This window comes from Oryctolagus cuniculus, chromosome 7 (assembly GCF_051225735.1).
Source record: "Oryctolagus cuniculus isolate XC-2025 breed Fujian yellow rabbit chromosome 7, ASM5122573v1, whole genome shotgun sequence".
Classification (NCBI taxonomy): domain Eukaryota; kingdom Metazoa; phylum Chordata; class Mammalia; order Lagomorpha; family Leporidae; genus Oryctolagus; species Oryctolagus cuniculus.
The window spans coordinates 95661431-95678080 of NC_142873.1; the positions used below are offsets into that span (position 1 = coordinate 95661431).

General features: G+C 39.2%; 1 pseudogene; it reads left to right on the plus strand.

Annotated features, from left to right (window-relative positions):
• Positions 1 to 351: 351 nt before the first annotated feature.
• On the plus strand, positions 352 to 15778 carry LOC100344583 (succinate dehydrogenase [ubiquinone] iron-sulfur subunit, mitochondrial pseudogene; annotated as a pseudogene).
• The last annotated feature ends 872 nt before the right edge of the window (positions 15779 to 16650 follow it).

Here is a 16650-nt window from a genome sequence, read left to right on the forward strand (position 1 = left end):
CTATAACATAGTGGGGGCCATAGATGTCAATTTCATGGCTTTCCTCAATAAAGATATTAACAATTGGGCAAAGTTATTCACCAATTGACTCAAAGAATAAGCATTAATAAAATAATTGAACCTGAACAATGTGCTGTTTTATGGCTAGCACATGTAGGCTCACCTGTATGGATTTACTATGCTTATTTAATATCCTCTTTAAGATGAAAAATGAGACAGCTCAATGTTAATAGCATCTTCTGACACTGAAAAAGTGTCCCTGTGGGTTGAGTGGAAGTTGCTCCATCTTCATATGGAGATTGAAAACTTTACCTTGAATGTCTTGCACTGATGATGGCATCCCTTGAGAACATGAGTACCAGAGTGCACAGTAATGGAACAGTGCATTGCCACAGGTATCTTGACTTTGCAGGCTCTCCAGTCATGGATATCTTGGTTCAGAAAGCCTTTGTCAGTTGCCGCAAAGCTGGTATAGTAACTGCCAACTAACTCCTGTTTCATTTCACAGGTCAGTTCTTTAGATAGATATTGTTTTCCACTCCATACCTTATTGCAGTACCTCTTTGAGTCTATAAATCTATGACTTGGGAAAATTATAGATTTATGGAAATACTCTGTTATGAAATTATCTGGAGTTCCCATAAAGATGCTAGAAGTGATGGAGAATGTGCTATGGTAATACTACAGAAAATTCCAGAGCATAAGAAACAGGTGCTGGTATTTCCTGAGCTTCAGACCTGTCTATAAACTTAGGGAGAGTCTGAAAATATCGTTTACCTCTCATATCTCAGAAACCTGTAATTTATTCCCTGCTTTTAGGAATAGATTGTTAGGAAAAGCTTCCTATTCAGTAATCCAATATTTTGTTTTCATTTTTTTCTACATAGGTTAGTGTAAGCTTCATATAGCACTGGGCAGAAAACAGCATTGGAGTAGGTCTAAGGAAGTAAATTGTAGTTTTGATGAATGAGAATTGTATGGCTTTGAGTAAATCACTTAAGTTTTCTAAATTTTGGTTCATTTATAAAACAAAAGCACTAGATAAAACTTTTCTTCTTAGTTCTAAGAGTGTAAGTTCTTGTGGATTGTTGAGATTATGCTATATGAATTGTTACAAAAATAAATAAACAAAATGTACAATTTTTTTAAACTTTTATTAAATGAATATAAATTTCCAAAGTACAGCTTATGGATTACAATGGCTTCCCCCCCATAACGTCCCTCCCACCCGCAACCCTCCCCTTTCCCACTCCCTCTCCCCTTCCATTCACAACAAGATTCATTTTCGTTTCTCTTTATATACAGAAGATCAGTTCAGCATACATTAAGTAAAGATTTCAACAGTTTGCTCCCACACAGAGACATAAAGTGAAAAATACTGTTTGAGTACTAGTTATAGCATTAAATCTCAATGTACAGCACACTAAGGACAAAGACCCTACATGAGGAGTAAGTGCACAGTGACTCCTGTTGTTGACTTAACAAATTGACACTCTTGTTTATGGCATCAGTAATCACCCTAGGCTCTTGTCATGAGCTGCCAAGGCTATGGAAGCCCCCTGAGTTCACTGACTCTGATCATATTTAGACAAGGCCATGGTCAAAGTGGAAGTTCTCTCCTCCCTTCAGAGAAAGGTACCTCCTTCTTGTTGACCCGTTCTTTCCACTGGGATCTCACTCACGGAGATCTTTCATTTAGGTTTTTTGTTTTTCCCCAGAGTGTCTTGGCTTTCCATGCCTAAAATACTCTCATGGGCTTTTCAGCCGGATCCGCATGCCTTAAGGGCTGATTCTGAGGACAGAGTGCTGTTTAGGACATCTGCCATTCTATGAGTCTGCTGTGTATCTCACTTCCCATGTTGGATCATTCTCTCCCTTTTTTATTCTATCAGCTAGTATTTGCAGACACTATTCTTGTTTATGTGATCCCTTTGGTTCTTAGTCCTATCATTATGATCAATTGTGAACAGAAATTGATCACTGGGACTAGTGAGATGGCATTGGTACATGCCTCCTTGATGGGATTGAATTGGAATCCCCTGGTATGTTTCTAACTCTATCGTTTGAGGTAAGTCAGCTTGAGCATGTCCCGAATTGCACATCTCTTCCCTCTCTTATTTTGTACAATTATTGTTTTGACTTATTTCTAATAGGGTCAGAATCCTTTAAATAGAAAGCAGGATTAGCCTTTTGGGAGATTACACTGGCAGTGTGGGTGGAATATTGCATAAACCAATATCTTTAGGAATGGTTTCATAGACATCTAAGCAGCTATAAATGCATACTAGGGGTCTACAAGTTCTTAGATAAACACTTGTCTAGAGCCACCAAACCACATAAAGGAGTTCAGAATCTGTCACCCTAAAATAAACTACTCTAGCATATTAACTATTTTGGGATAAAGGCACTTGCAAAACAGTATATGTAAGCACACTCTGAAGTTTCCTTTTCTCCCAGAAGCAGGAGATGAGCCTCTCTTGTGAAAGCTGCTCTCCATGTGGCCAAAGAAGAGAATCATTCTTATTACCAGGAATAGGAAGTTGAAGCTGAAGGAAACCTGTACAAGCAAACATTATTAACTGAATCTTTATCTTCCAATTACCCTTCCAAGATCAATGTTCTAGACCAAGACTCTTTGCCTTGTCATGGATTTCAGTTTTACTGCATTTTGTCCAATTTAGTATATAAATATTCCTTTCTAATTTCTACTTTGTGCCTTCTTTGTGACTTCGGTCTGTTCCAACTTTGGCTGTTTGAGGGATTTGGGGAGTGAACCAGTAAATGGAAATGCAGCCCCCAAGCCCTTTCAAGTAGATGAAAATAAATGTTTAGAAACTGGATCTGGGGCCAGCACTGTGTTGTAGCAGGTAAAACCACTGACTGTGGTATCTGCATTCCATATGGGAGTCAATTTGAGTGCTGGCTGCTCTGCTTCCGATCCATCTCCCTGCTGATGCACCTGAGAAAGCAGAGGAAGATGGCCCAAGTCCTTGGAACCCTGTACCCATGTGGGAAATCCAGAAGAAGCTCTTGGCTTCTGGCTTCAGCGTGGCTCAGCTCTGGCTGTTGTGGCCATTTGGGGAGTGAGCCAGTGGCTGGAAGACTACTCTCTCTCTCTGTATCTCTCTCTTTCTCTTTCTGTAACTCTGCCTTTCAAATAAAATAAACAAACCTTTTTAAAAAACTGGTTTTGCCTGCGCCACGGCTCACTAGGCTAATCCTCTGCCTGCGGCCCCGGGACCTGGGTTCTAGTCCCGGTTGGGGCGCCAGTTCTGTCCCAGTTGCTCCTCTTCCAGTCCAGCTCTCTGCTGTGGCCCGGGAGTGCAGTGGAGGATTGCCCAGGTCCTTGGGCCCTGTACCTGCATGGGAGACCAGGAGGAAGCACCTGGCTCCTGGCTTCAGATTGGCGCAGTGCACCGACCACAACACATTGACTGTAGTGTCCACTTGGGGTGTGAACCAACGGAAAAAGGAAGACCTTTCTCTCTGTCTCTCTCTCCACTGTCTAACTCTGCCTGTCAAAAAAAAAAAAAAAAAAACAACTGGTTCTAAAATTTATGGAAATTTGATAGTTTCTCACGAGTCCTACTTTCTCCGAGAGGTCAAGATAAATATAGACAAGAATATTCTAGATTTGTGGTTGTTGGAAAATGAAATTTAAATATGCCAGAATTTCATTTAATTGTTGGTGTTTATTAATGATGCCATTTGTTTTACAATTTCCTTTCAAGGTTGCTATCTTAATCTGGTCTTTAAAACAATACTTTGGGTATTTTTTTAAATCCTTACTGTATAGATAAAGAGAAGGTGGCCCAAGAGTTGGACCAATTTGCTTGAGGTCACACTGGTAGTAAGTAGAGCTGATTCCAGTGTTGATTCCACCACACACCTCATTATTTTGAAAATACTGAATGCAAAATTCCTTGAGGGGGATGCTAGAACACCAATTTATTCATCCCCTACCTTTTCTTTTTGCAAATGATAAAAATGACAATTTTATTTGTATCTAATGGACTAATTTTTTTTGAGAATTGAATTTAAACGTCATCATCATTCACCTTCACAGATGATATTTGGCTTCAGGAAATAAAATTAAAAGGGTTAAAGCAGTTAAGCATGTGTTTTATTTCTCTTTTGCATTTTTAACAGAACCAGAATAGAGTATAACATCCATACCTGTTTATTGTTTGCTAAACACTATATTTAACTTGTTCTCTTCTTTAATTGAGAAAAATTTCATGTGAAATTGAGAATCTGCAGATGGATTGTTTATACATAAAATGTCAAGTTTTTAGTTCACACATTTAACTTCTTTTTGGCCTCAGAGAATTCCTCAATCCTAAGGAAACTGTTAGGTAGGGAAATGCAAAGAATCTGGCTGCTGCCTGGCGCTTTTCTTCCTCTTTATGTATTTTTATGCTATCTATTTTGCAATTACTAAATGGTGGTCTCAGGGATACCCATCTGTCATGCCTAATTAGGGACTATAAATGGGTCTTCAGCAAATATTTCATTAAAAATGAGATTTCCAAGTAATAGAAAAATATTATATCCAGACTATAATGGCAAGTGCTTTACAAAAATATTACAGAGAAATAGGGAGAAAATGAATAATATACTGTATTATACCAATTTTAATTAGACTCATAGAATGTTAAAATGAAAAGAGAGCTCAGAGAGAAAGTGGCTGGGAGGTAGAGAACTAAACATCCATTTAAATAAATGTGCTTCATTTAACACCCACAGCATCACTAGCAAATGGAATAATTATTGTTATTTTACACAGATGCTGGGGCTCAGAAAGGCTTTCAAATTTGCCCAACATCACACAGCCAGACAATTGAAAACCAGGATTTGTAACTTGGTTTGTCTGGATTCGTCTCTCAAGCTCAAACTGACAAATCAATTACATCCATAAGACCAGAACCCAGACTTTGTGACTCCTAGCCCAGTGTTCTTCCTACTCCTTATGATGTCTCCAAGACACACTCTGACACTAAGAATAAAGCCTGAGGCTTTGAATGTTTTCTTTACCCCTTCTAATTCTCTCATATTCTTTAAATAATCACATGTATGAACTTTATTTATGTTACATGTAACTCACTTAACTTGTAAAAAGAGAAAGAACTAAAGAGATATCTATATCTAGTTCTTCATTGTAATCAACTTAAGCATCTTATTCTCAATGTGTCAAGAGTTGTGATTGCTTAGCAAATGTTTGCAAAGCCATGCTTCTGGATGGGTATCATTGACTTTGGGAGCCAGATTATTCCTTAGAGATAATGTCAGCTTTCCTCTTATATTACTCCATATATGGTAGCATATATAACAAAATAAGTAACTCTTCCAGAGATCTAATTATCTGAAGTCATGTCAAGTCAATTCCCAGAATTCTTCTGGCCTCTAGGAGAATGTGTTAGGCTCTGGATTGTTCCAGAAACAACAGCAAAACAATATAAACAGCAAATAGTCCCAAAGCATGTTCTGCTGAAGCAAAGGAAACTCAAGAAAAACTTAGAAGTGTCCTATTGACATTCACAGGAAAAGAGCGAATGATATTCCAGAAAGATAAATCAAATTGGCCTCAAGTTTTAGAGATATTGGAGTGATTTTTTTAGAGATCTGAGAAGAATAAAGAGAAACTCAAGAATTTGCATCAAGCAGACAGGAGAAATATATTCTCAAATAATTGAGCTATCATTGATGAAGAAATCAAGCCAATCATGAGAATCAAAGAAAGTACTCTGGCGTTAGAAAATCATAGAAAATGAGAATTAAGAGATAATAAGCTATGATAATTAAAAATGTAAATGTTATACTTGACAATGTAAAAGCAACAATATAGTTGGCAATGCCAAGATGTGAGGTGGGGGGAGTTTGAAAAGGAATAAGGAAAGAATTCAATAGAAAATTGTTAAACCAGGAAAGAGAGACATATGTGTATTTCATGTAGTTATAAGAAGCAATGTCGGAAGAACTAAAAGCAGATCAGAAATGAAAATTTGCAAAACAAAATAAAACTAAAATACAGACCATTGAGCAAACGATTGAAAAGGCATGAAAATGAGGATGGTTTTATGATCTCATTTATATAAAAATGAATGCATATAAAATATTTATACCTCCCACACAGTACCTGTTCATAATGATGACATATGGACTGAACTGGGAAGGGAAGGGGAGAAACATAACTTTTTACCCCTAGCATTTTTATTTTATACTGCATGGTATCACTTTTATAATATAGTGAATATAATCAGATATTTTAAAAATTAAACAAGCAAATGAAAAATTGCCCTATAATAGGGCAATCGAGATTATCTTAAGTTTTTAGCAATTATTCAAGCAAAAAAATCCACCCTGGGATATATGAATAATTACCTATCAGCTGCAATTAACTACTAACATGCTGTCACCTCAGTGTCCCAGATAGCAATTGGAATACCATGTCTGTCTGCCACCAAGGTTTTAGACACCTTGGAAACCACTAATACTTTCCTATTCCCAGATTGGGTTAACACAGATCTACTAAATTGTGTAAGAACTCAAACTTCATATCCAATCCAGTTATTTTGGCTCATCTACATAGAAAATTATTTTGATACAAATTAGACTTTTCTTTATTCCACAAATGGTACAAGCAGAACTTTCAGTTCTTTCTCTGCCTAGGCAAGTGGGATGCAATAGCAAGCTAGGAATAGAATGTGACAAAAAGCAGGGAATTCTTCATCACGTTTTGAGAAGTATGTTCTTACACATGACATCTGATCTCACCAAGCATGCCTTCAAGTTCCCTTTCTGTTTTTCCGTTGGTGTATGGCCTTGCAACTAACACCACACATGATTCAATAAAACATTTATTTCTGTTATTTTGAATATTTGAAAATAAACTTTTACAGTACTTTACTCATTTTCAACTATAATGATACATTGCCTTTGAGTGACTGAAAAAATTTTAAGCTGGGATATTGAGCGAAAACAAAGTAGCTTTTTATTTCTATATATAAAGTTTTAATGTCTATGAAATGCTGTTTTCCTCCAAGACAATTTATTGATAATACAAGTTCAATAATTATTCTTTTATAATGATATTATGTTATTTATAAATTTATGAAATATTAAGAAATCTGGTTATTCAAAATGCAGATAAAATGTGTATTATGTGTGTTTTAGTGTGTCTGAGTGTGTGTAAGGATGTGTTTGTAGTTGTGACAATTTGATCCTGACAAAGTATAGTAACCGTCATACCATTGTATGCCTACTTCAGACTACAGAAACAGCATTTGTCCCAGGAAGGCAAGAATTTACATTTGGGCAGAGATCAGAAATAGTTCTACCCTGGGCCCAGTTAAATCAGTCTTCTTGAGGTTCAGTCATTTATTCAACAAGTATTTCTTAAAATTTTTGTATATGTCAGGCAGCAGTAGGCACTAGGAACACAGTAGAGACCAGAGCTATGATTTCAATGTTCTGGTAAGTTGTGTGGGTTGGTGTCCCTAGGGAACACACTTGTAGCTGGGAATATGTTAGGTTGTGTTCTTGGATTCAGCACATGGGGATGTGAAGGGCAAAAAGTATTATATGTCTGCAGAGTGAGCTGCCCTATACACTTGGGACTTTACAATTATGGAGTCATACTCAGCGAATCCCTCTTGTGTAGGCCTTGTTCCCTTTATTTCTGTCTGTCTCCTTTGAGGCCTTTGACTAAATAGTCAAACCATTTCCCACTGTTCATTGATTCATGTATACTCTAGTTAGGCTACTTTTCTTTTGACACAAATAGAATGACCCAGGAAACTGCCCAAATTTTTGCCCATTGAGAGGGTTTCCACTCACTACTATCTCAAAGGCACTCAGTGTGAGGTTACATGCCGATGCTCTCCTTTTCAGTTTTCATTTCTACACCAATTGTCCTATCTGTAAACCAAGTGTGGGGAACTATTACTCATCCATGAATGGGTCATGGAGGTAATCCCATGATGCCACAGGGTTTGGCAAGGAGGTGATAGAGAAGTGTTGGTGCAAGAATGTAGTATGCAACATGTGGATCTGTCCTATCTCCTCATGTACATTGTTTCTACAGTCCCGAACTGCTCATGCTCAATCCTAGCTGTGCCACTTCCAACTTAAAACGGGTTGCTGCTGGACCCACCCAATTTTATGACTTGGTGAGTCTGACAGAACTTGGGTCATGATGGACAGTTCTGCCTGCACGAACATTTGATGTCCAGCGGTCTGCCTTTTTCATCAATGCCCAGAGGCAGTGCTGCAAGTATGCACTGCTCTCTGTTCAAGGGAGTCCAGCCATTTCTGATCCTCCTTGCTGATAGGGCTGGAGAAGAACTCATTTGCCAGATCAATAGCTGTATAGCATCTATTTGCAGTTGTGCTAGTCTGTTCTAGTATAGATAACATATCTAGCAAGGCAGCTGCAATAGGGGTTCCTACTCTTTGAGCTTTTAGTAGCACACATCATTCTCCTGGTTCCATCTTCCTCTCTATAGGGGTCAGATTTATAAATTAAATGCTGTTATTATGGGGATCACTATCCTTACATCTTTAGGTCTAGAAGTGGCACTAATTTCTACCATTCTGCACAAGAAGTGAAATAATTTTTAATTTCCTGTCTTGGTTTAGAATGTGGAGCAATTTCAGAGACTCCTACTTGGTTTTACACACCAGGATAACTCTTGCCTTACAGATTAAACACTCCCTGTGTCAGTTGTGCTATCTACTAGGTGTGATCACACTAATTATTCATCTACAGGCTGAGGTAATTAATACTTGGTAGGTACATAATAGATTCACCATGAACTGAAACTGGAATTAATAGATCCACCATGAACTGAAGCCGGGACAGTGGTAAATTTATTGTCTTTTTACTGTATATTCTCATGCTAACAAGTGACCATGATGCCACCTTGGGTATCCACATATCAATGTCAACTCAGACCTTGTGTCTAAAAGTCTTCTTACTGATTGGTTAATTTCCTTTCTTCAGTGTACTGCTACTCAGTAAATAGCTGTAGGTTTTGGGGATGTGATATTGTGACATAATGTATATTATAATGAATAAGTATTCAGTCTCTATCTCCAGTTCTTGGCATAGAATTCTTTTTTTTTTTTCTTTTGACAGGCAGAGTTAGATAGTGAGAGAGAGAGAGTGAGAGAGAGAGAGAGAGAGAGAGAGACAGACAGAAGTCTTCCTTCCATTGGTTTACCCCCCAAATGGCTCTTATGGCCAGCACTGCGCCAATCCAGAGCCAGGAGTTAGGTGCTTCCTCCTGGTCTCCCATGTGGGTGCAGGGCCCAAGCACTTGGGCCATCCTCCACTGCCCTCCCGGGCCACAGCAGAGAGCTGGACTGGAAGAAGAGCAACCGGGACAGAACTAGCGCCCCAACTGGGACTAGAACCCGGGGTGCTGGCGCCACAGGTGGAGGATTAGCATAATGAGCCACAACACCAGCCATTTGGCATACAATTCTTAAAGTTCTAGTAATTTCCTGAGCAAAAGCATCTTCGATTCTTAGTAATAATAATAATAATACCAGAATCCATGCTAATTAGGTGACTCTTGGTGAGCCCCTAGATAGCTTCAGATCAGGGACTGCTTACCAGAAGATCCAACCATGTCATTAGAGGGTTGGGGCATTCAGCCTTACCCCACCCTCTAAGAGAAGGGTTGGAAATTATGCCCAGTCTCCAATACCTGATAATTTTATCAACCATGCCTAGGCAATGAGAACCACCTGCCCACCCCACCCTGCCCCCCCTTAGAAATCTCAAGTGACAGGATTTGCAGAGCTTCTGAGTTGGTAATATATATTGAGCGGCTGGGAAGGTGGTGTGCATTGAGAGGTGGGGAACCTCTGCAAACTCTTGTCCCCACACCTGGCCCTATGTATCACTTCCATTTGGCTGTTACTGATCTATATTCTTTATAGCAAACAGAGTAGTAAGTCAGCTGTTTTCCTGAGTTCTTTGAGTCATTACAGCAAATTACCGTGTCCAAGGAAGAGGTTATGGGAACCTTCCATTTATAGCTGGTCAATGGGAACCCTGGGAGGTTTGGGTTTTCAATTAGCATCTCTGTGGCAGGGGGTGGGGTGGGAAGTCTTGTGAGACTGAGCCCTTAACATGGGGGATTTGATACTAACTCCAGTTAGATAGTGACAGGATTAAACTGAATTGTAGGACTCCTTACTGGTGTTGAAAAATTGATTGATAAGGAAAAAAAAATTTCACAATTTGGTGTCAAAATAGTTGTGAGTGAAAACAGTTCCTAAGGGGAAATCATTATTATGTACACTTGTGTGGCATTATATGGCCCTTCCTCCTGTGGCTCGGCTTCTCTTCCAGTCAATGGATCTGTGTCTGAAAGCTGGCTCATACCTGAAACTGGGCAAGGAATTTAAATTTTCTACTGGGTGACTTCTCTCTGTCTTGATTCTCATCTTTGCAAGGTATCATTTCATTTATCCTTGATTTCTTTTGATAATATTTAATTATTAATACCATTTTGACTGTGTATCAGTTTATCCCTCAGGGATGTCTATAAGCAATTAACTATCTTCATAACCTCTGTAGGCCAGCATACTCCAACCCCACACCCAGTCCTTTGGTCTTTGTCATTGACCATGATTGCATATGTTTAAGTCTTTGATGTTTTAGAGTCCTATCATCTTGCTATTTGTGAGCCCAGTCCTGCAATGGCATCTTCAACTGTAAGCTTGGCTTGCAGAAGAAAGCCACCAAACCTTCTGAGTGACATTGGTATCCATCTTATCAGACCATTCTTTGTTACTTTGGTAAATTTTGTGTCATTTGAACTCTTGGGAGAAACATACTGCTTGAGTTGTTTTTTCAGTCTTGCATCATATATCCACTTTATTATGGCCCACTTCTTTGAATTTCTTATTCTTTTCTTTTACCATCTGTCATAGTTATTCTAGCTCACTTTGCGTGGATCACCATTTTTACCATCTTCTAGGTGTTATCCTACTAGTATGCTCACATCATCTTCCAAAATCCTTGCCAGGGTGTTAAATCTTGTATCCTGGGAGAGTGCTCCCAAACTGATAAGCTTTTCCTTATAAACATTATGTTCAACTCCTTGATCAAGCATCCTCAGAATCTAGTCGCATATGTAATCTCCCAGCCCTGCCATTACATGCTAGCTATGTCTTACAGCTCTGTTGGGGTGTACTCCTTTTGCTCTTATCTAGTCCAACATGTTTCTGGCTGGGTTAGACTGTAATTTTACTCCAGTTATTTGCTTAGTGACCAGGAAACAAAGTGAAGTTATTGCTGGAGTGGAGTACATTTTGTCTTGAACAGTGGTCTCTGCATTATCCTTGATCAGGGGAGGAATGCTAGTTCTTAAATTCTGGGCTACTTCTGTAGGCTCAGAGAGTTCAGGATGAGGGATTCAGTAATTTCAGGTGCATCAACCCAGATGTCCCTGTCCCATGTATCAAGGTCATGTTCTGTTTTAATCAAGGCCCTGAGCTTGGCATAGCTGACATTCCCTGGTTGACAATTTGACTTTATTTGAAGTCTGCTACTCTTCCAATAAAATATCAGACTTGGGCTGCAGCTTTCTTGGTCTTTACCCTTAGAAGATAATAGCATTTTCACATGTTTCTAATGAATTCCTCCAACTTTCACAGTAAGCTTTTAACCAATGATTAAGAATTCCTAACTTTTTTTTAAATCATTTGTAGAGGTCAATTTGGCTTGAAAAATAATCATCAGTTCTATACTGTTAATAGCTATGATTTCTCCCATATCTCTCAAAAACTTGATACATCAACCAGCTCATATGTTACCATCCACTAACATACCTTCTCAATTTACTGGTGAAAGTTTTAACAAGAGCACCATGTGTCAAGGACTATCAGTTCTCTACCTGCTACCAGTGATGAAGTTCTCATTGCCATCCCAACATTTCTTTTTCTAATGTTCTCTAGCACTAATTGTTTCAGGCTTGGGAAGCAGATTCTGAAGTGGAGATTAATATGCATAATTTTTTAAAGATTTATTTATTTATTTGAGAGTCAGAGCTACAGAAAGGGGAGAGGGAGAGGCAGAGAGAGAGAGAGAGAGGTTGTCTATCTGCTGGTTCACTCAAATGTCTGCAATGATCAGAAGCCAGGAGCCAGGAGCTTCTTCTGGGTTCCCCATGTGGGTACAGGGGCCCAAGCACTTGGGCCATCTTCTGCTGCTTTCCTAGGCACATTATAAGGGAGCTATATGGGAAATGGAGCATCTGGGGCTCAAACCTGTGCTCACAAAGGATGCTGGTATCTCAGGCAGAGGCTTAACCTACTATGCCACAGTGCAAGTCCCAATATGCATGATTTTTATTGGGAATATTCTCAACTGTGCAAGAAGCCTGTGGGGGAAAAGGGAAAAGTTGAACTGTGATATAGTCTCTGTGGAGGCTGAACTGACCCTAAGGGGTATTCTAAAGCTGGGGCAAGCCTATAGAGTTGCCCTGAATTGGAGTGTAGGGGTTGAGCCTTTATGTCCCATGTGGATAAGTCACTGGGAATTGGTTTCTCTGATTAGTGATGTGACCTAAGAAAAAGTGGCTCTCTGAGCCCTTGACTGCCCCTGTAGAAGCTCGAAGCTAGGAGCTTTCTTCTGGCTGACCTCTCTACTAGGGACAAAATGCTATCTTCCTGTAGGCAAATCTGTAGTGGTGCATCAGGTTCTACCATAGTCATAACAATGACAGTCTGTATTTCTCACAATTTGGCCTATGTTAAGCATTGTACCATGTATATTATTGACATTATTTTATCTAATCTTCTCCAGAATCCTATGGGATAAGTACTGTTATTTTCCAAATTTAAATTTTAAAACTGAAGCCTGGAGTGCTAACGTAACTTTTCTGGAGTGATCAATAGTAAGCAAGGGAACTGGGAGTTGAACTTACACCCAGGAGCCAATATGGAATCTTCCTCCTATTCTCAGCTGATGTCATCCAGCATCAAAATTTAGCCCAGCTGAACAAGAATTTTGTATCCTTTGCTGTCTATTCTGACCCCTTCTTCAATATTCAAGAATGTCATTTGCCTACTGATGCTGAGACTTTGTGAAAATTAGAAAATTGTGCCTGCCACTCCTTTCTCCAATGAGTGTCACAGTTTCTGGGGGTATGTGGCTTGCCCAGAAAACAGGACATTTTGGTGAACATTCTTTCCTCTAAGGATCCGAGGTCTGCTCCAGGGTATAAGGCTTGGTAAGTCAGATCCAGATTGTATTTGAGCCCCACCTGTCTCTTTGAATCAGTGACTGTTCACAGCACATCACATGAATGGCTTTAAGACTGCTGCTGAATGCAGTTGGCTCTTAAATTCTCATTTCCAGCCCACAACACTGCCTTGAATTTCATACCTATTGAATCAATGAGCCGCCAGATATTCCCATTTGTAATTTCTACACACACTTAAAACTACTCATGCCTAAAGCAGAAATTCCTCATCTTCCTCCTACATCCCCACAAAAATCTGTTCTCTGTTCTGTATTTTCTAACTCTGTTATTGGCGCTGTCCTCATTTGCCTAGGATAGAAACATGAATGCAACTACCTCATATATATCTGGTACCGTAGTTATGAATAATACAAAGTCCTTCTCATCATTGAATTTATGGCATAGTGACAGACAGGCAAAAGCTAAGGAAAAAAAAGTAAAATAATTTTCAGTTGAGGTTTCTATTAAGAAAAACTTTACAACTTTAGCACAATGATATAGTAGATATTGGGAAGGGATTTATTTTTAATAAGATGGTCAAGTACTACTTTTCTGATGAAATGACATTTTAACTGAGACATGGAAGGAGAAAAGCAAATGCAGGTGTTTCAAGCTGGATGAGTCATTTGCAATACTTCAACCTCCTGCAACCCACACAACCCAGGTCTATGACTTGTATTTTCTAAACAGCTCATGAATCAGCCTCCTTCCCTCCAGTTCCCCTGCATGGTCTTGCATTTAGGTCATCATGCTGTTTTGCCTTAATTACTTCAAATGCATCCAAACACTGCTATAGTCAACTGTACTGACCTTGCTGCATCCAGCTTCCATAAAATCATACCAATTCATATCATTTCCCTTCTTGAAATACTACAGTGGTTTCTCTCGTATTATGTATCCTAGCTTGGATAATGTCAGTCTCTCCAGATTCCCCCTCAAAATTCTCTGCATTCATCTTGCCTACCATGCACACATGAATCACTTGCATGCACCATTTCCTCTCCTCTATTAATTCCATGCATAGTTACATATATCCCACCCTCTCCCCTGGAGCATATCAACATGCTTGGTGCTATGAGGCTGGTGGCCAATCTACTTCCTCACAGTTTTTCCTTGAGCATTCCTACTTGAACCCTCATGATGGCACCTTTCTTTATCATGCCTTCTGCTCTCCATTGAATGTTCTTGATGGCTATATTTATTTACATTTCCCTTGCACACATATTCATTTAAAACACTCTAGTTCAGACGATTGTTTTCTTTCAAAAATGTTGTTCTAGTTTGACAGATATATGGAAAGAGAACTTCCATCCACTGATTCATTCTCCAAATGCCTGCAACAGTTGAGACTGAGCTAGACTGAAGGCAGAAGGTGGTAACTTAATGCAATTCTCCTACATTGGTGGCAAAGACCCATCCACTTGAGCGATCGATCACCTATTGTCATCCAGAGTGTGCATTAATAGAAACTGAAGTCATGGAATAGAGTTGTGTATCAAACCCAGGCACTTCAATGTGAGATATAAATGTCTTAACCTCTAGGCTAAATATCAACCATTCTTCCAGCTTTTGTGACATGTATTTCATCTATTGCCAGAAATTGCATCCAACACTAATTTTGCTCACCTAACATCCTGTTTAGAGATATTTGATTCAATGTGTTTCTTTCTTTTGTGGAGACAGAAATGTTTGTTGGAGTGGGGTAATGAAATGTGTATAGGTGGTCAGGAGCCAAGAGTGTGGCAATGGTCAAAGTCTCCTTGAGTCACCAGTTCTATCTATAACTTTTGGCAGAGCCTGTGTGCAGGCCTGCCCAACAGCCCAGACACCTGCAAGCCTCAGCTCTCTGAATCAAAAAATTTGCCTTTTCCTGATAGGATCCAGACAAGGCTGGAAATAAAACTTCATATGCAGGCCCAAGAATTTAATCTGGACGAATGTGGTACCATAGTACTGGATCTTAAGATTAAGAATGAAATTGATTCTATCTTGACTTTATGAAGATCACACAGAGAAGTATCTGTGTCTCTTTTGCAATGGAGGCCACATTCTGGCTTGCACCTGAAGGATTGACACGAACCTTGGTAAACTCTCAAAACTCATCCATCTACTGCATATGTGTGTACTAAAGGACGTTGTTCCTGCTTTGAGCAACTCTAACACAGTACAAATCCATTGAGCTCTATTTGAAGAAGGATGAATCTCAGTAGGGCAAGCAGCAGTACCTACTGTCCATAGAGATGTACTATATGAGTGCATCCTCTATACTGGGGGCAGCATCAGCTGTCCCAGCCACTGATGGAACAAAGACAAATACCAGGGGCCTGCAATCCTTATGCATGCCTATCACTGGATGATTGGCTCCAGAGATGAGCTCATGGAGGAGCGCCTGGCCAAGCCACAGGACCCTGACTTTACCACTACCACATCATCATAAACTGCACTAGGACTTGTCTTAAAGGCTGAATATAAGGAAAGCTGTTGCTGACATCAAGAAAATGATGGCAACCAATAAATAGAAAGAGTTAAGGTTTAAAACTGTTTCCATGCTAAACACAACTTCCAGGCAGCTCAGAGTTGAGCATAATTCATGTCTAATTTGAGTTCCTTCAAAGTTCTTGATTTTTCATGAACATAGCACGCTCAATAAAAATTTTAAGAAATAAAAAATGTGCATAGGTCTCCAAGTCCTACTATTGCCTTGTAAGAATTTTGAACATACAAGGATGATAACTAGCTTTCTCTTAATTACATCATTAGCTTTGGGGATATTCTCATCACATACAATATTTATTCATTCATTCATTCAAATATCATTGATGGAACACCTTAATACAGCTATTAAGTTCAACATGCATAGATCAAATCTTATTCCACAATGTTTCAACTCCTGCTCAAGTTATTCAAACTCTCTGAGCATGAGTGTCTTTATTCAACATTGATAAAGTGGGGAAAATTGACTCCCACGATTATTTGATTAAAAGGTGATGATGCATATGATGCACATAGTCCAGTGCCTGGCACACAATGAGTGCTCAATAAGCAGTGGCTCATTTACACAAAGACACCCTACGAGGGATAGGGAACATTTTTCTGCCAAGGGTCATTTGGATATCTATAATATCATTCATGGACCATACAACATTATCAACTTAATAATTAGCCTGGTATGGATTCATTGAATTTCAAGTCCATCCTCTGGTTCTCTTCTAGGGCCACACCAATTGGTTATGCAGGCCTTATATGGTTATTCCCCACTGGCACTGAACTAGTAGCTAGGCTTCTATCTTGGATGTTGGGACAGAGTGTCCATTTTCATCACAGTGGTAGCAACAAAAATAATAATACTTATCCATTTTCTCCATACCAATCCTTGCTAAATGTGCTATAT